At 41.8% G+C, this 20,355-nt stretch overlaps 1 pseudogene; it reads right to left on the reverse strand.

Moving 5' to 3' along the window:
• Positions 1 to 522: 522 nt before the first annotated feature.
• Positions 523 to 2,863, reverse strand: LOC133102250 (N-alpha-acetyltransferase 40-like; annotated as a pseudogene).
• Positions 2,864 to 20,355: the final 17,492 nt, after the last annotated feature.

The raw sequence follows: 20,355 nt of genomic DNA on the forward strand, positions 1-20,355 counted from the left end.
AGAGAGGGAGACAGCCTTCCTCGCAGAGTCGTCTGGTCCCCTGGCACAGCTCTGCTCTAACTGTGGATCCATGAAAGCACAGCCATAAGGAGCTCCCTCGCTTCTTTGTGTCGCGGCACCAAAGACCTTCCCAAGGTCTCCATCCGAGCATCCCATCCATGTAACGGGAGGCTTTCCGAAGCCTGTCTCTACGCCCAAGAGCCCAAATCTACACTGAGTCCATTCCTCTTTGGGAAGCAGCCAGACCCTGACCCAGGGCTCCAGAACTTTCAGAAAGGTGGGTATAAACACTCCATTGTCCAACTGTGACCATGTGGTGGTGATGGTGGTGCCGGTGGGCGCCTCTGGCATTCCGCTGGAGGAAACTCGAGGAACCCTACGCGGAAGGATTCTCACTCTCGCGAGAGCCGAGAGCCGAGTGAGCGGGCGGCAACTATGAGAGCATGCGCCTTGTACCCAGGCATCCGCCGGGTCTTCCCACAGCATCTTCTTCCCGCTGCTCCGTCCTGGCCTCCTGCTCTTCTAGGAGAGAGCGGGAGGGGCAGCGTGGCCCTCTCCTCCCCAAGATTCTGTGCTCTCAGGGTGCAGCCTGGCACGGGGAGGGCTGAGGAGGCCACAGCTCTGAGGGCACCTGGTAAGCGGCGTGAGACCAGGGAGAGGACAGGCCTGAGAGAAGTGTTCTGGCTTGGGAGTGCAGGGACAGCAGCCACCAGAGTGACCGCCCGCGTGGGAGTGCTGGCTGTCCCCAAACTTCGTCCTCCGGCTCAGGACCCCATTGGAGCAGCATCCGGACACGCTTGGGGGAGAGTCGTCGATTTCACATTGCAGCGCTTCTCTGAAGAACCTGTAGGCGCCACGATTGTGCTTACATACAGCTAACATAACTCTCTTCCTCTGTGCTGCTGGCCGTGATCTGCTGGATTGTATGAGGAGCTTGCCCAGGCCTTTCCGCCGCACCTTGCTCTCCATCTGGACTTCGTAGTGGTACAGGACTTCGTCCCTGCACACCACGTCAAACCGGAAGAGAGGAAAGGCGACATGGACCGAACTGTTTTTCCCAAGCGATGAGAGGTAATCCATCATTTCCTCGTGTTTCTCTCGGTCCTTGCAGCCCCAGTCGCGTCGCTCATACATGGTTTACATGTTGGTCAGGTCGAAGGCCCAAACAGTGACTGGCTCCAGGCCAGACATTCGCTTACATTCAATGAAGACATTTAACCCATGCCCATCATGTTTCTTGAACACTGGGAAAGCCTCTAAAGGGTCTCCAAGCCTAGTCTCTTAAAGCTCTTTTGTCTTTTAATTGCCCCAAATGCAACAAGCATGAAAACGGCAGGAAAGAAAACTTAGAAATAACACCATCTGAAGGTTTTACTCTGAAAATGTTAAAAGGATTCCTCCCCCAGCCTGTTTGTTTGCAATGAGTCTCCACTTAAGTTGTCAGTGTTTTTAACATCCAAGAATCTTATTGTTTTTTTAAAAATTTTAACCGTTTTTTTTTTGGTTTTAACCATTTTTTAAATTGAAGTATAATTTATCAGTTGTCAGTTTTTGCCTCCTCACTGATTGATGAGAAAAATAATTCAGTACGAGTTTTGGTATGAAGGTGGATTTCAGTCTGGAAATTTATGGGGAAGTCTATCCAAATGTCCTAAAGTTAAGCAAGAATAGTCATTAAATATGCAAAAATAAAAATATCATGTGATAGGAATCAGAAAAAAATAGATGCCATAATAATTGTAGCTATAATAGCATTAAAACAATGATTTTTATCAGTGACATAAACCAACGGTTTATTTTGGATGGGCTACAACTTAGTTTTATGGTTCTCCCTTGTTCTATTTTGGAATCTCTAGTACAAAAACTACAGATATCTGGGGGCTTTGATCCATGATGAAGCCAAATAACTGCCCAATTTCTGTTGAGATGGATTGAAATTTGAATACCGGTTTTGTGGCTATAGTATGCCACCTGCTTGGTGTATTAAAAAAAAAAGAGAGAAAAACTGTTGTTCTGCTTGAAAGCTTTCATTGTTTCACTACATTTCAAGTAACTTTGCGAGTAAAAGATGCTGGAGTTTGGTGCTTGTATTTCAGCCATCAGTGTATTTCAGCCATTTGGAATACATTGCAGAGATAGGACAGCTGAATATTAGTAAAACCCAGCTGGTGAAAATTATTGCACTCCCATTCTCCCATTTATGAGACAATCTCTTAAATCTCTGAATTGGTTTCCAGACTGCAATCCCATAATCCCATTGTGTTTAGGAAAAAATGAAAGATCTAGCAATGGCCAATTTAAAAAAGGGATCATTGGAGTTGAAGGCAAGGGGTGAGGAAAATGGTAGGCTATTATTTGAAATCTCATGGTGTGTCAGTTAGCTCTTACTGAATAACAAATCATCCCAAAACTTAGTGGTTTAAGACAACAGCCATTTATTTGATTCTTGTTTCTTTGCATCGGGAGTTGGAATGCACAGGGTGATTCTTCTGGTTTAGGCTGGCTCTCATTTACCGGCAGATAAAAGACTGCAGTTAGCTGTTGGTCAGCTCTGCTTCCGGGGGTGGGGGTAGCTCCTGGCTTGGGTGGCAAGGCTGGCTGGACCACATGCCTTTCATCATCAATAGGCTCGTTTGGGCTTCCTCATAGGGTGGTGGTGGTGGTGGTGGTGGTGGTCTGAGGGAAGCCCCAAAGCACAAGTGTTTTTCAGTCCTTGCATCATGTTTGCTAGCATCCCATTGGTTAAACATGTCCCATGGCCAAGTTCAGAGTCAAGTTTGAGGGCGCTCAAACTTCCATGACAAAGGGGGTATGAATACAAAGAGATGAAGCATGTGTGGCCACTTTTCCCAACCTACCGCATATGGTTTATTGAGTAAGATCAACCATTGAATTACGTGGGGAATCCTGATTGTATAATTTTGGCACAACTCAAAATCTGTCATGTAAAAAAATATTTTGGAGATTTGGTCAAAGACAGGATATGTTCAGCTAAAATTAATACTTTGTCCAAAAACTTTTGGGAACGTCGTTTGGCTGATCAGACATCATGAAATTCAGTCAGAAGGGGTTATGAGCTCTCTCTGCTCAGGGTCACTGTAGTCTGTATTAGAAAATGCTGAGAATTGTTGCTTGGGTTCTAGAATGGCTATCTTAGATAATTCAGTGCAACCCATCCTATCCTTTTGTGTCTAGAATTTTAGTAAAAGTATGTATTTTTAGCTTATATGCTTAACGTGTGTATAATTATAGCACGGATGACTTATAGTGAAGCGGTAGTCGTAAAGGCAAGTTAGAATACAATATTGCAGTTCTAAAGGGTTGAGAATTATTGATTCAGAGAGCTGAAAGAGGCATTTTTCCATCACTGCCTAATATTAGGGTGAGGCCAGAGTGTGACCCCTATCACTCACTTTTGGAAAGGGGCAGAAACTGCTCCTAGGTGATAGGATTCATCTAAAAAATAAAATACAATTATATTCCCCACCCCATCTATTCTAGCCCACTCTACCCAAAACTTTGCTTTAGTATTTCAGGAAGTTCAAGAGGTTTGAATTTATTTGGTTTTAAGAAAAGAAACTAATTTAGTTCTTATCATCTAAATAATTAGCACCAATGTACATAAACTAAACTTAAATTTTTTTCCCACTTAGTGTGTCAAATAAGAGCTTTCTTTTCTGCATTAAAACTTCCCTAAGTGACTCTCTCTTTGACTACTGCCCAGTGACTCTTTCCATCTCTTTTAAGGAATTTGTCAATTTTCAACCCTCTTTTTATGTTTCTCTCTTTTTTTTTTTATGTTTCTCTCTTGCTGTCACATACCTGTTGCTCCAGAATTGGTTTGTGATGTCAAGCATGAATAGAATGCTAGATGCAGCACAGCTTCAGTAATTAGCATTACTTCGGAGGATTGATTTGAAGCAGTGAAAGGTTCGAACTCAAGCTACTCTGAAGAAAAAAAAATTTATCGAATGATGTTTCCACACTCTGTTGAGCTCTTTGGATGTTTAAAAAAACAGTGAAAGTCAGCGGTACCTGACTTGAAGGAATTGACACTCCATTTCAAGACCTGCTTATGAAAACAAAAAAAAAGAGACTGGGAAGAAAAGCTGTACTGCATAGCTAGAGTGGGTGGAATGGATCTTGAAATTCAGAGATGAGCAACTCCATAAAAATTACTAGGAAAATTAGTCTTTCTTCAAGGAAGTGGGACTTGATTGAAACTTATAGGAAGTGGAAATTCTCAAAATGAAAGTGACTGAGGAATTGAGTCCCTAAATCATAGCTGTTGGAGCCCTAAGGTTGGGAAGCATCTCTGTTTCCTAGATTCTGCTTTTAGAATTCATTCCAAGGTCCTGAAGCACCAAGGACAGAAGGGGCAAACCAGCCCTGCAAGCCAGGGTCAAACTAGCATGGGATGTCCAAGGGCCAAAAGAAGAGTAGCATGACTGAAGAAGAGGTTATACTGGGGAATAATTGGAGCCAGTGCTGGGTACATAAATAGAGCTGGATTAAGGAGGGCCTTGATTATCCATGAGGATCTTGAGTGTGATTTGTATACATTAGAGACTCAGAAATGTTTGAAAAGAAATATATATACATATATTTAATGTTAAATATATATTTAGTATTAGAGCACTGAACTTATAGTTATTTGACTGAAGATGGGCAAGGAGTACCTGAAGGGGGAGCCCACAAACTGCTTTTACGACCAGATAACGGTAATTAGTAACCAGCTCATTATTTATATATCAATGACAGCAGTTGAAATTTTTTCTGTATTGGTTCCCCAATTCTGCAATCTTGTTAATACTTGCAATTGCCTCAGTAATACTTTTTGCATATATGGTACCACTGGAAGCTTCAGATTCCCCAGTTCAAACAACGCCAACTTCAAATTAGTGGTATCTAACTCAATAAAGTGTTACATATGTTGAATGGTTATCTTAGAACTCTGAAGAGCTAGACAATAGAAATTATGCATTTTGATCTCAGGCTGTCTTAACATTAATCAATGTGCTGTTATTACCGAAAAGGTAGTGTTATAGACAGAACTGTGTTTTCCTCTCCCCCAAATTCATGTGTTGAAGCCCTAACCCTTAAAGTGACTGTATTTTGGAGGGCTTTTTGGGAGATAATTAAAGTTAAAAGAGGTCATAGGGGTGGGACCGTGATCCGATAGCATCGATGTCTTTATAAGAAGAGAAAGAGACACCTAAGAACTCTCTCTGTGTGAGCAGAGAGGAAAGCCATTGAGGACACGGTGAGAAGGGGGCCATCTACAGGTTGGGGAGAGAGATCTCACCAGAAACTGAATTTTCCAATGCCTGGTCTTGGATCTCTAGCCTCCAGAACTGTGGGAAAATAAATTTCGGTTGTTTAAGCCACCCAGTCTGTGGTTCTTTGTTATGGAACCCTGAGCAGACTAATACAGACAGTAACCCTCAAAATGAAGGACATTAGGCACGTGTGCTGGGGCTGACAGCTGCTTAATATGCCTTGTTGTCCATAACCGATTTCTAGGCATAGTAAGCATCTGGAGTTGCAGATTTCTATTAGAATTACTTTAAAGAATGTGAGGTTCCAGATCTTGACTTTGTCATCCTCGTGTACATACAGTTCTCAAGTGTCAGGGGATCATTTCTTGACAAAACCTTAGCAAGGGCTATTGTAAATTTTGATCATGGGTGAGAAATTCATGAGAAAATTTCTCTGAGGAAGCCGGCACTTTTGTGCAGATGAGAGTAGTTATGTTTCCTAAAACAGAGTATTGATTCAAGTGTTCTAATTTAAGTTGGTGAGTGACTTATCTCTTGACAATACAGGACTGACACATCTATTTGTGTAGTGAGTAGATTGCCATTTGGCTGATGGGCGTTATTTGATACTATGCCAACAAGCCCTTTCTCCTGAACAGACCTGCGTTGCAGTTTGCATTTTGTATAATAGTTGGTTTCCAGGGAGAATCAATATGATTTTGAAAGGTGATTCTCACCTACATTTCCTAGCAGTCTTTCAGGTTTTCCATTCCCTTAAAAATTCAATTTGTGCGATTCTAAGGTTAAAGCTTTTCTGCCAGAAACTATTTGTGCCACAGGAGGCATAATAATAATATTGCCTCCCTCCCTCCCTTTCAAACTGCTACCTGTTTTAATCTCTTGGTAATAGAAAAAAATCTATTAATTCAAGCAGAACCTATTAAGATGTCTTGTTTTCAGGTTTTAAAAAAATGTTGTTTTAGGGGCTTCCCGGGTGGCGCAGTAGTTAAGAATCCGCCTGCCAATGCAGGGGACACAGGTTCGAGCCCTGGACTGGGAAGATCCCACATGCCACGGAGCAACTAAGCCCGTGCGCCACAACTACTGAGCCTTCGTGCCACAACTACTGAAGCCCGCACACCTAGAGCCTGTGCTCTGCAACAAGAGAAGCCACCGCAATGAGAAGCCCGCGCACCACAACGAAGAGTAGCCCCCGTTCACGGCAACTAGAGAAAGCCTGTGCGCAGCAACGAAGACCCAACACAGCCACATATAAATAAATAAAAAATGTTGTTTTAGTAGGATACTTACTGTAGTTTCAAGATCAGTTCTGGTCATTTGGAACCGAAGCAATTCTGCCTCACCCAGTGTGATTGCAGCCTGGAATTGGTGTTCTCTGTCATAACCAGATTATGCCTAAATGCTGGTTCTTTATCTCATGGCGCATTTTATGGATTTTTCAGACAGCCTTCCTGCTCCCTGGCTGAGAGGCTTCAACATTTCCTGAAGTTGGCTATGTGTGCCCTGGCTGACCCCTTTCAGCCTGTTTCTGCATGGCTCACCCCATCTCTCCAGCCATCCCCTGGGACAGGGTCCCTCAGAGGTCACTCAAGCCTATCTTCTGCTGTGCCCACTCTGGCCCTTAGGAAACATGTCTCCTCCACCCACTGTGGGTGCAAGCACAGGTTTCTTCATCCCAGCCTTCTCTTCTTGCCCTGCAGTCCAAAGGCATTCCAGCCAGCTTCTCTCTGTAAGGTCTTCCAGATAAGAGCAGGCCCCAGTGTCTGCACTCTCCATCCCCAGAGGACATGAGTTAAACTCTTTCCCAGGCGCCAGGCAGACTAACACACACCTGCCTCTCAGCAAACATCCCCTTGGGGCGCCCTCCTCTGAGGTCCACCCTTCATCCTCCATTCTGTCTGAGTAGTTCTCTGGAAGCCCTGTCCTTTGGCTGGGGGTGGGAGTGGGGACTCCTCTAACAGGTTGGGGTGGGAATATAACACTGACAATTCTGTTCAATTACCTCACCAATAACCTCAAGTAATTTCTTAGTTTTCTTTCCAATATCCTGGCGATTGGTGAGGTGTAAAGGATTATAGTTTTCAGTTTTTTGGATGCTTCTTAGCCAGTCCTGAATGTGTATTTGGCACTTCTCTTTAGAATGTAGGGACATATGACACCTATTCATTTCAGCTGAGATTAGGAAAAGTCCCATTTAATGAGTGGAATTGAGAAGGGGAGGGAATTGACATAAGATTAATTACGATGAAATCTAAATATAAGCCATCAGCAACTTATAATCAAGGTAGAAAAGCAGGACAGAAAAATATGTTTTATAATTGTGAGCATTGCAATGCATGATACTAGGGACAGCTAAGCATAGATAATAAATACACCATATGCTACCTAGGCCCCTATTTTGAGAGCTTTTTATAGGACATGTACATGAAGTGACAAACTACAGGGAACATATTAAAGAGTACAGCTTAGCAAAGCATTCACATCCATCAAGTAGCATTTGATTCTTGAGTTTATTGTGTCACATCTAAGATAATGAGATTTTTAATTGAGTTTACCTTTAAATATGTATATATATAAGTGAGTGAAGGAAATGCACCAAAACTTTGTAAATAACAGTGAAAATTTGGTAGAACCGTTAGCAGTTATTCTTTTTATTCTCTTAAAATAAATTTTTATTTTAGAGTAGCTTTAGATTCACAAAAGAGTTGCAAAGATAATACAGTTAGTTCCCATGTATTCTGTACCAAATTTACAGGATTATAGTGAGAATTAAGCATGAGAAGTGCCTGGAACATGGCTAGAACTCAATAAATGTTTTAACTACTATTATTATAAGTGGTAGTAGTAATACTCTGGCAACATGATATAGATGAGGAGGTAGATGAACCTGTGATTCGTCTGAGACCCACACAGTAGTTTAGAGTAACTGAGATAATGGTCAACAGAACTGTGGAGATGTTCCCAAGGTTGATAAGACTCCTTGGGTAGAGTCAAACAAGAGTCCGAACCTTGGCTTCTGTGGGCAGATAGGAAGGGCTCAGTCTATGGGCAGAGCATCAGAGCTGGGGATCCTCAATCACACATGGGCATGAGATCTTGCTCCCTGTGGCTTATTAAGCATCCATCTGTGTTATGGGCTAAATTGTGTCCCACCTCCAAGATTTATAATTTTAAAAAAATTTTATTGGAGTATAGTTGATTTACAATGTTGTGTTAGTTTCAGGTGTACAGCAAGGTGAATCAGTTATACATATACATATATCTACTCTTTTTTAGACTCTCTTCCCATATAGGCATTACAGAGTATTGAGTAGAGTTCCCTGTGCTATACAGTACATTCTTAATATTCATATGTTGAAGCCCTAACTCCCAGTACCCCAGAATGTGACTGTATTTGGTGATAGGGCCTTTGAAGAGAAGATTAACTTAAAATGAGGCAATTGGGATGGGCCCTAGTTCAATTTGACTGTGTCCTTACAAGAAGAGGAAATTTGAACACACACAGGGACACCAGGGGAAAGACCATGTGAGGACACAGCAATAAGGTGTCCATCTGCAAGCCAAGGTTGGGGGCCGCAGGAGAAACCAAGTCTGCTGACACTTTGATCTTGGATTTCCAGCCTCCAGAATTGTGAGAAGATAAATTTCTGTAGTTTAAGCCACCCAGTCTTTGGCACTTTGTTACGGCAGCCCTGGAAACAAATACAGACATTGAGCTGGGATAGGGGGACAGTAGAATAAGGTTGGCAGGTAAGAACCAAAGAAGAGGCTGGGCTAGGAGTTGGGGTGCACAGGGCCAAGAAGAGCTGGGAGCATAGGCAGCAAAGATGACCCAGGGAGCAACACAGCCCCCCTTAGGATATGCAACAGGACTGGGGAGGGGTCAAAAATAGTTATTTAGGAGGTAGAAGTAGAGCCCGGTGCGCCTCTATGTGGGAAATGTATTGATAGATTCACCTCTGAGGCACTGGAGAAGGAAGGCAGAGACCCCATAGATGATGAGGTGGTGAAGGTAGGAGTGGATCATCAGTGATTTAACTGCTTATGGCATAATTTGGTTTATTATTAGGGGTTGTGATTTTTCTTTGGGTCAAAGTATGATTTTATGCTGTGTGGAGTGTGCATAAAACTGTATCTTTAAGGAATATATTTTAGTTAAGTTTATTGTAGTCTTAAGGCTATCTGAGTAGATAGGGCATTCACTCATGTTTTTCTGTTGCCTGCACTTTTTTTTTTAAACATCTTTATTGGAGTATAATTGCTTTACAATGGTGTGTTAGTTTCTGCTTTATAACAAAGTGAATCAGCTATACATATACATATGTCCCCATATCTCCTCCCTCTTGCGTCTCCCTCCCACCCTCCCTATCCCACCCCTCTAGGTGGTCACAAAGCACCAAGCTTATCTTCCTGTGCTATGCGGCTGCTTCCCACTAGCTATCTATTTTACATTTGGTAGTGTATATATGTCCATGCCACTCTCCCACTTTGTCCCAGCTTACCCTTCCCCTCCCCATGTCCTCAAGTCCATTCTCTAGTAGGTCTGCGTCTTTATTCCTGTCTTGCCCCTAGGTTCTTCATGACCATTTTTTTTTTTTTTTAGATTCCATATATATGTGATAGCATACAGTATTTGTTTTTCTCTTTCTGACTTACTTCACTCTGTATGACAGACTCTAGGGCCATCCACCTCACTACAAATAACTCAGTTTCGTTCCTTTTTATGGCTGAGTAATATTCCATTGTATATATGTGCCACATCTTTATCCATTCACCTGTCGATGGACACTTAGGTTGCTTCCATGTCCTTGCTATTGTAAATAGTGCTGAAATGAACATTGTGGTGCATGTCTCTTTTTGAATTATGGTTTTCTCAGGGTATATGCCCAGTAGCGGGATTGCTGGGTTGTATGGTAGTTCTATTTTTAGTTTTTTAAGGAACCTCCATACTGTTTTCCATAGTGGTTGTATCAATTTACATTCCCACCAACAGTGCAAGAGGGTTCCCTTTTCTCCACACCCTCTCCAGCATTTCTTGTTTCTAGATTTTTTGATAATGGCCATTCTGACCAGCGTGAGGTGATATCTCATTGTAGTTTTGATTTGCATTTCTCTAATAATTAGTGATGTTGAGCATCTTTTCATGTGCCTCTTGGCCATCTGTATGTCTTCCTTGGTGAAATGTCTATGTAGGTTTTCCACCCATTTTTTAACTGGATTGTTTGTATTTTTGATATTGAGCTCCATGAGCTGTTTGTATATTTTGGAGATTAATCCTTTGTCAGTTGCTTCATTTGCAAATACTTTCTCCCATTCTGAGGGTTGTCTTTTTGTCTTGTTTATGGTTTCCTTTGCTGTGCAAAAGCTTTTAAGTTTCATTAGGTCCCATTTGTTTATTTTTGTTTTTATTTCCATTTCTCTAGGAGGTGGGTCAAAAGGGATCTTGCTGTGATTTATGTCATAGAGTGTTCTGCCTATGTTTTCCTCTAAGAGTTTGATAGTGTCTGGCCTTACGTTTAGGTCTTTAATCCATTTTGAGTTTATTTTTGTGTATGGTGTTAGGGAGTGTTCTAATTTCCTTCTTTTACATGTAGCTGTCCAGTTTTCCCAGCACCACTTATTGAAGAGGCTGTCTTTTCTCCATAGTATATTCTTGCCTCCTTTATCAAAGATAAGGTGACCATAGGTGCATGGGTTTATCTCTGGGCTTTCTATCCTGTTCCATTGATCTATATTTCTGTTTTTGTGCCAGTACCATACTGTCTTGATTACTGTAGATTTGTAGTATAGTCTGAAGTCAGGGAGCCTGATTCCTCCAGCTCCGTTTCTCTTTCTCAAGATTTCCTTGGCTATTCGAGGTCTTTTGTGTTTCCATACAGATTGTGAAATTTTTTGTTCTAGTTCTGTGAAAAATGCCACTGGTAGTTTGATAGGGATTGCATTGAATCTGTAGATTGCTTTGGGTAGTATAGTCATTTTCACAATGTTGATTCTTCCAATCCAAGAAAATGGTATATCTCTCCATCTGTTTGTATCATCTTTAATTTCTTTCATCAGTGTCTTATAATTTTCTGCATACAGGTCTTTTGTCTCCTAAAGATGTTACCAGAAAACTACTAGAGCTAATCAATGAATTTGGTAAAGTAGCAGGATACAAAATTCATGCACAGAAATATCTTGCTTTCCTATACACTAATGATGAAAAATCTGAAAGTGAAATTAAGAAAATACTCCCATTTACCATTGCAACAAAAAGAATAAAATACCTAGGAATAAACCTACCTAAGGAGACAAAAGACCTGCCTGCACTTCTAAATATGGCATCTCTCAACAGTTAACAACTGAATTTTAACAATTCTGTTGTTCTGTGTCAAATTCAGTAATAAATCGTTCAATAGAACATCCTTATAGAAAATGGCAGAATAGGAAAATTTTGCACTGAGAACAAAATTGACAGCCTACTTATATTTTGAAGCTCAAACATTAGGTGAAACTAGTTGATGTCATAATTGTTTAACATTCCAAAAATTTACTCCAGTAATAATTTGTTTTGGGTTTATTTCATTACCTATTTTTTTGATATATTCTTGTAACGTGTATATTCCCTTGTTCCTTTATTTACTTGTTTATCCCCAAAGTTAACTTTTCTAATGTTCTGGCATATTATGAAGTAGATTAGTAGAGCATGCAGAAATAATTTGTATTGAACCTTGGATAATAACATTATGGCCAGTAGAGTGCATCAAGTAATGGTCACAAGTACAGGTTTTGAAGAGAGAGAAATATTGGTGTTCTAACTGCAGGACAATTTCAGCCAAAGCATCTGTACTGAAATAATTCCATGATGTAAATGTGTTTAAAGCACCATGGTTACATTACCGAGTGATCATTTTGTGTTTTAGTCACTATAGACATGCCTTAGGTATACATTTTGAAAATAAGAGTAGCTCTTATGTTGAAATGGAAATTGTTGAATTTTGACATTCTTAGGAAAAATATAAAGGGTTAAATATTTTTAAAAATGGTATGATTTCTAACTTTTGAAATATGTATATACAGCTTCCTAGCATCTCTGTCTCCTCATCTCAAATGTAGAAGATTGAGGAAATGCTCTCCAAGGTCTTTTCTAGTTACACAGTATCATAATGTGACAATGAGTCTTCATCTGGGAACACCACCTCGAAGAGAATTTAGAGGCGTCCTATCTGTCAGCCACTGGAGGGCTCCCTCGATCAAAACAGAACTTGGATTAAACGTACCATGCAGTTTCTGGACCTTGCATAACTGATTTCTTAGCATTATTTATCGAAATAGAACCCTTATTTGCATTGCATTATCTTACACAGTTTTAGAGATTTTTCTAATTTCACTTCCTACCCGCTCCAATCTCTTTCTTTCTCTGGCTTTGTAGTTTACCAAGGCACCTTTTTGAGTTTTATGTCATTTAAGTCTGACAACAACCTGGGGAGTAAATATATATATATATATATATATATTTTTTTTTTTATGGATGAAGAAACTGAGGCTCTGAGAGACTAAGCAGCTTTTCCCGATGTCATGCAGTAATTTTGGAGTGGGAATTTAAATCTAGGTTGTTACTCCACATTCTCTTTTCAGTCCACCAGAGTAAGTCTTGACTCAGTTCCCGGTATGTTACTTGAGAGGAGTAATTTATTAAGCTGTAATTATTCATGGATATATTTTCAAGAATCATAAGCCTTTAGAGGTGGGAGGAATTAGCTGTTCTAATTCCTCATTAACAAAAACACTTAGGGCTTTTTCCATCTTTCCAGCTTTTATTTCATCTCATCTCCTGTGTTGATCTCATTGGCTCAGGCTCCTTCAAATAGCAGAGCATATGGTCACCGGCTTCCTCTTTTTACAGTCCCCAGGGACCATGCATGAATCCCAGGGAAGGACTTTGGCCAGGCCCTGGTCACGTGCCTGCTGCTCTCTGGGGGTGGTATTACAGTGCTTGCTGTAGTTGAAAGCCTCCCTGGAGCCACAGGAAGTGGGTTCCAGGGGAAATTCTCCATGCTACTGAGGGAACTGTTTCCAGAAGAAAAGAGAAGTAAAATGGTTTCTGAGCACGGGCTGCTGGCCCAGGGTGGGTGCCTCAGGGAAGGTCTGTGGGCAGCCCGGGAACAACAGGAGGACCTGGGTGTCTGATGGTTATCAAAGGAGTGAGGAACACAGAAAACAAACTTCACTTATCTAACTCGTTTCCTGGGGCCAGCCAATGAATGTAACGAAGAGCAAGTATAGGAAAGACCCAAAGAGTCTAGGCGTGTTAAGGGTAGAACTGCAGAAATATCCCATCAGATACTTTTTGGCTACCAATGTAACAAAACCAAGCAAAACTAAGATTCTTGGCTTTTCTTGACAGTGTAGGGCCAGTACTCTCAGTGAGGAGGGATGATGTGCCTCCGCATCTGGGGCTTACTCCCTGTATTGAGGCTTTTACAGGACACACAGGGCTGGGAATCACAGCTTCCTGGAGGGTACCAAACTCACAGAACATGGTCTGGTGGTGCTCAGGGAGCCAGGTGAGCCGTTTCTCAGAATGATGACTTAGGCACACATTTAAATCTCTTGTGTTAATGATGGTGTCAGTTTTGGAACTTAAGCACGTTTTGTAGATTAAAATGCAAAGTAAAAAGCATTTCCTTGGGAAATCCTCTTTTCTCAATGTCCCCTTATGGCCTGCTTTATGTTTCTGTGTCTTGCTGTTGGACTCTGGGTTTGCAATGTCCAGTGCAGGCAGGTGGGAAAGAAGCTGACTAAATTAACAGGAGCAACTTTCTGCCTTTTCCCATTTCCTTTCCATTTCTCTTGTCCTTTTCATTTCCTTTAAAAAGACAAATGCCTGGACTTCCCCGGCCATCCAGTGGTTAACACTCTGCGCTTCCAATGCGGGGGGCATGGGTTCGATCCCTGGTCAGGGAACTAAGATCCCACATGTCGCACGGCCAAAAACAAAACAAAAAGAACAAACAAACAAGAAAAGACAAAGGGCCCAATGGTTTACATGGTGTCAGGATCCAGGTTAGTTAAATTCTCCATGCTCAGGTACTCTCTTTACTGTTGCCTGAGGAGGATCTTTAAGATCTACAGATTTTATTAGGACAACAAAAGGATTAGTTGAAAAGATATGAACCCATGGGATAAAGTGCATCTATTGATAGAAGAGTTAACTCAAGCATAACTACACACAGAGAAATTATTTTGAAAATACTGTTGTAACAATTTGGGGCCATCTAATCCCTCTACACTGTGCTGTGGGCAAAAAACAAAAACCAACCAAACAAAAAAGACAGAGAGAGCCTGAGAGATGAGGTGAGTGCTCTGTCCTGGCCCTTGTTCTCTAAACTTTCATGGCACTGGTTCCACATCTGCTTGAGGTCCCAAGTGTGGACACTCATCTCCACTGTCTTTCTATTCCAACTTGCTCGAGGATGAGCTCAGATTTTCTGCTTCAGTGTCATCAGAGTTCTGCAAGTATGCTTGTACTGTGCTTGTTATTTCTTTTCTATGTTATTATTTGCTGTTGCTCAAAGTATGAAATGCAGGAGATTTCATCCTCCTGCCAGTTTCTCTTCAAATGGTTTTGGTTGAGAATGTTCTGGACTGAGTTACATGATTCTGTATTATGCAGAGGGTGGTCCCTAGACCAGTGACATCAGTATCACCTGGGAATTTGTTAGCAATGCACAATCTCAGGACTCACTCCAGACCTGCCAAATCAGAAATATGAGAAAAACGGCCTTTTACTGCATTTTAACACACGGTATTGAAAATGCTACTTAAAGTCTCTCTCTTCCATTAGACTTAAATTTCAGTTAGGGAAGGAATCTGTATTGTCTAGCTCACCGCTGAATATCTAGGACCTAGCATAGTTCTTGGCAGATAGTAGGTTCTCAGTAAATGTTTGCTGAATGATAAATGAATGGATATCTGCAGAGTAATGGTTGTTTGCTTAACCTAGTTGTTAAGTAACCAATGTGTTTAGAAGGGCTCAATTGAGGAGTAATGCTAACAGTGCAGACAAATGAGGTGTGTAATTAGCACCTCTGATCCTATTGCTATTTCCCAGAAGAGATTTTCTGCCCAGTTGACTGTGATTAAGCGAAGGTAGACAACCTCCAAAGTGTGAAAAGGATTGGCCCATTTGGCAAAGAGGGTGACCCTTGTTCTCTCCTACTACTGTATCCTCAAATTGTGAGATTGATGATCTGCCTCTTGGCAGTCTGAAACTTTGCTCTCTTTTGATTGAAAAAGGTCATATTCCAGTTAAATCTACTGATTTGTCTGTCCTCCAATTTTATCTCTGAAATTGAAAATCTCCCCACCCTCTCTTCCCCCTCACTTTCTTTTCTTCTTTGGTACAGACTCCCCCTTACCACTCTCTGGCTATTCCAACACCTGTCTACCTAGTCTTCATTCTTCCAACCCCTTTCATTCAAAGATGCTTTCCAAACTGCAGGTCTGGTCATGTTCTCCTTTGGTTAAAATCCTCAGGCATTTTTCTGCTGCTTGCAGGATGAGATCCAGTGTCCTCAGAGAGGGATTTGAGGCCCTTCATGGACCTGGCTGCCCGGCCAGCCTCCTCTCCTGTCACTCTCCTTCCTAACCCACACTCTGGCCACCACACACCACATCTCATTCCCCAAACACCGTGTGCATCTCTGTATCTCCATGCTTTTGTTCATGCTGCTTCTCTGAATAAATTGTCAGCCTAGTGAGCTCATATCATGTTCCGGTTCAAATCTGGAGGGAAGGCTCCCCTCCCCTATCTCCCACAGAATGGTTTATTTCTTTTCTCTGCTCACATACCACACTGTACATGTATCTATTATGCGACGCATCACGCTCTGTTGTAATCACTTGTTTACTTCACTTCCTCTTCCAATATATCATATTTTCCTTAATGGCTGGACTGTGTCTTGTTCACAACACAATGTGATGCAAAGCTTGACACAGAGATGTTAATAAAAGTTAGTTGATTGAATAAACTTAATCTTCAAATTATTTTTTTTAGTAGACTAAACCCTTACCCACCCTTGCTGGACTTTAGTAATTTCTCCTGGTTATTTTTATTAAGAAAGGGCTCATCTCACTGGAAATATGCCCATTTGCTGGAGTATATTCAGACTTTCAACATTTTTTAAGTTGAAAGCAGGTGATTCTATTCCCCTAGGATGGTTGTGACTGTTAAGCCTGGCTGAGTACGTAGTGGTTGTTAATGTCATAACTCTGCTCCCCAAAGCCCTCAAAACACTCGGAGAGGATACAAGTGGAATCAGTGAAGCCTGGTCCACAAACCCTTTAAAGATGCCTGTTAGTACTTGTCATGGACTGAATATTGCATCTCCCCAAAATTCATATATCAAAACCCTCTCCCCCACAATGCAATGGTATTGGGAGGTGGGGCTTTTGGGAGGTAATTTGGATTAGATGAAGATCGGAGGGTGGATGGATCACACACGAATGGGATTAGTGCCCTTATGAGAGTCATGAGAGAGCTTGCTTCCTGTCTCCCTCTCTGCTCTCTGCCATACGAAGATTCAAGGAAAAGTCTGCGGTCTGTAACTCAGAAGAGGGCTCTCACCAGAACTGACCATGCTGGCAGTCAGCTGATCCCAGACTTCCATCCTCCAGAACTGTAAATTTCTGTGGTTTATAAGTCAACCAGTTCTGTTGTTTCTATGGCATTTCTGTTGTAGCAGCCCCGATGAACTAAGACATTACTTTGATCTCTCTGCCCACTGGCCCTCCCACCCTGCCCTTCCTTACTACTTTCCATTCCCAAGGCTAAGACTTAAGGAAATCAACATCACTTGCTCCTTGGGCAAAGAGTAGCTCACTTTATCCTATGAACCAAAACAAAAGACAAATAACAACAACAATTGAAAAAAACCTATAATGGATAGAATTGAAATCCATGGAGTAAAAACTAATTAGTTTTGTGAGGGTAACTGAAGGGTATCAGGGAGTAATGGAAACAGTGTACATTTTCAGCCTAGAAAGGTCACTGGAAAGAAAAGACTTGAACCTGGTCCAACGGCACTTACTGTCCAAATGGAGCCAGCGTGCCTGTTCCAAAAGCTCTCGGCTCAGAGGCCTGGGAGCTCTGTGTGACAGGGCTCCTGTGGTTGGAAGAGAGAACAGTGCAGGTTATGGCAGATGGTGGTGATTGACTGTGATGGTAACTGCTGTTAAAAGAGAGAGAGGAGTCTCTGGAACATTCTTACAGCTAAACCTCAAGGATCTGGAGCATAGTTTGGGGACCGGAAGGCTGTCAGGAATTGTTAAGAGGCAGCTCTTGATGACAGGTGACACTGTTAGTTCCTTGGCAGCAGGAATTAACTGAGCTTCATTCTACCCCTTTGCCATGGATGTGAGGTGGCTACTCTTTTTTTTCAACTTCCCTTTGCTTATCTTTCTACTCCTGCTTCCCTTGACAGCGGAATGTCTCTTCATATATTTTTTGTTCAAATTTTTGAGAGGTAAGAATGTCATCGTTGCAACTGATCACTTTCTGTTTGGGGGGAGCTTTTGTACCAGGCTACCCCATAGCACACAGCCAGCCTGTAGACACAGTTGTTCTTGGGGCCGGTGCCTGCTGCCCTGACCAATCAGCTGACGGATGATAGGGGAGAGGGTGTCACATGGTACCACATGGTGGACTGTGGTTCAAGAACCACCTAGAGCTGCTTTACTCAGCTGGGCCTGTGTCTCCTAACACATTTAAAAGGAGTTTGTGGGCAGGTCAGGTGTTCTAAGGCAAGATGTCTTGGGTATAGACATATTTTGGAAACTCTGATCATGATTTCTCCTAGGTGTTCCCAGTGAGGCTGAGATCCTCATAGGCTCCTGTTCCAGTTTGTACTGTATCCAACAATCATACATGAAATGACATGTGCATACATGGTACACCTGACGTTGCATTTCTAATTGGACTCATTCAATCAAGGACACTTGCCTGTATCAAACGTACCTTTGCTTTCCTTACTGTGGAAAGGAAAGGACATTGTTTTTGTTTCTACGGGTATGTGTGTGTGTGTGATTAGAAAGGGAAGTCAGGCCTTAGTTCTTCATTAGTGAGAAACTGATAAGAAGTATTCAAGTAAAGTTGTCAGGTAAGAAGACGCATGCTGCCTCAAAAGTTTTATAGTCTATGTCAACACCATTTACCTTATGGATGTTCTTTTTTTAATAAATTTTTTTTTATTTATTTATTTATTGTCTGCATTGGGTCTTTGTTGCTGTGCGCGGGCTTTCTCTAGTTGCGGTGAGCGGGGGTTACTCTCCGTTGCAGTGTGCGGGCTTCTCACTGCAGTGGCTTCTCTTGCTGCGGAGCACAGGCTCTAGGCGCGTGGGCTTCAGTAGTTGTGGCATACGGGCTTCAGTAGTTGTGGCATGCAGGCTCAGTAGTTGTGGCTTGTGGGCTCTAGAGCGCAGTCTCAGTAGTTGTGGCGCACGGGCTTAGTTGCTCCGCGGCATGTGGGATCTTCCTGGACCGGGGCTCGAACCCGTGTCCCCTGCATTGGCAGGTGGGTTCTTAACGACTGCGCCACCAGGGAAGTCCCTGGCTGTTCTTCTTGTTCTCTATAAAACACCTCTTTTTCCCCCACCCGCAAAGTACAGCTAGAAAGGATGGCTGATGGTTCAGCTTGCAGCCTTAGCTTTTTTATATCACTGCTTCATGCCTCTGAATGTGTATTTTATCAGCATCCTTTTTTTTTTTACTGACCTGCATAAATACTTTTGTTATATTGCCGGACTTGTTCTCCTTTGTTATCCAAATTCCAACTCAGGCTTGATTGCTTAACTGAGTAATTGATTTATTCATTTGACAATTTCTTATTGAGTGCTTAACCATGAACCAGAAACACTTGGGGTCACTGGTCTGTTTATTATTAGGCTGCTTACAAGTCTAAATTTTCCTCAGAGAACTGTTTGCATCGCCATTCCTTTGGATGTCTTCATAAATTGGCATTTCCTAAATCATCCCTTGACATATGACTACTTGATACCACACGAACTGGAAAAACATGTCCATATGACCTTATTTCTTGTTGTATGTTGTTGTGTGTATGTTGTATGTATGTTGTATGTTCATACATTTTCTTTGAAGAACCATTCATTCTTCCCCATTCTTCAGAGCTTCTGGTATCACCTTCACTTTCCATAAGAATCAGATCTGCAAAATGCTCTCCTCTGCCTCATTTTTCCCTCATCCTCTTAGCAAAGGCAATGTTTATAAATCCCTCTAAAATTCTATTTTATCCAAATAGAAAATAAATATAATCAGCTTTCTACAAATCTGCCCTGAAGACCAGGGTCTCATAGTCTTCCACCTAGATTTCTGCCCTCTTTTCCCTTTTATTTTCCCCTTACAGAGATCCCAGTGCTTAGGTAGATGTCAAACTCATGCCAGATTCTCACTTGGTGTTTGTGGACCCAAAACCATCACCAATATTATCTTCTGACCTCTACTCTTTCCATTGCTTTATTCTTGCTTTCTTCATATCATTGCTGTTATACCTTTTTCTTTTTCAATTAAAAGTTTCCATAATCTACCCACACTCATAGCAGATGGTCAGTCAATATTCTTTGAGTACCTAAGACGTTGCTGATCTTATTTTCCAGCTCCTCTTGTTGCTGTTTCTTTTGTATCATCACTGTCCTGATGCCTTCTTTTCTTTATAAATATTTGACAATTCCGCTTCTGCATGAGAAGGGACCGTCCTTACCCAGGACATACTTCTGCTTCTGAATTTCTTAAAGTCTGTAATCAATGTGTTCATTTCAATTAAATTCAACAGACATATAAATTACATAAATTGAATGCTACTACGTACCACCCTCTGTGCTGGGTGCTGGGAGCTTCCAGGGAGCCAACAGATTACTTTCCTGAAGCAATTCTCCCCTCAGAGTGATTCCCTTCTATTATGAAGGGAATAATTTCAACCCTTTTCTATGGCAAGGCTGAAGCCTGCTGTGAATTCCCCAGGGTTTATGGGGCGAAAGGAGGATAATTTAAGGATCCTGGATGATTTAAGGGTCCCAGGAA

Source organism: Eubalaena glacialis, chromosome 12, assembly GCF_028564815.1.
Source record: "Eubalaena glacialis isolate mEubGla1 chromosome 12, mEubGla1.1.hap2.+ XY, whole genome shotgun sequence".
In the NCBI taxonomy this organism is placed as follows: domain Eukaryota; kingdom Metazoa; phylum Chordata; class Mammalia; order Artiodactyla; family Balaenidae; genus Eubalaena; species Eubalaena glacialis.